Genomic DNA, 480 nt, shown 5'->3' with positions numbered 1-480 from the left:
TTGTATCTCGGTCCTTGCATTCGCACAAGCCAATCATGTGCGGAGTTATGCGGGCGGTAATGCTACTGTCGATAATCCAAACTCCTGGTCGTCCTACGCCCACCGCAAAAACTACCTCATTGCTGTTAAATCGATTTTCCGGCCAGACAATTCCGCTTCATGTGACTAACATGATCAGACACTAAAATACTTGTTCTTAAATTTGCTATCACTGCGTGAATCGCTACCTCTCCGAATATTGCCTCATCCACCCCTTCGAATCTTTCAGCATTCCCATTTACGAAGACGTTTTCTCTGTAGCCTCTTATCCGTACGATTTTGTGGATTTCTTGAGCAGTTTTCCATGACTTCATCCAAGGTGATATTCCCCGCATTTTCGAAAAAAAAATAAATTGAATCATATCCCAACGTCAGGCTAGTGAAAAAAAACATTCGCAACTGGCTCATCCGTTGTCTAGAGTCTCACAACCCGCTCTTCAT

Source organism: Plasmopara halstedii (genome assembly GCF_900000015.1).
Source record: "Plasmopara halstedii genome assembly, contig: Scaffold_444, whole genome shotgun sequence".
Taxonomy (NCBI): domain Eukaryota; phylum Oomycota; class Peronosporomycetes; order Peronosporales; family Peronosporaceae; genus Plasmopara; species Plasmopara halstedii.
This window is presented reverse-complemented; position numbering follows the sequence as displayed.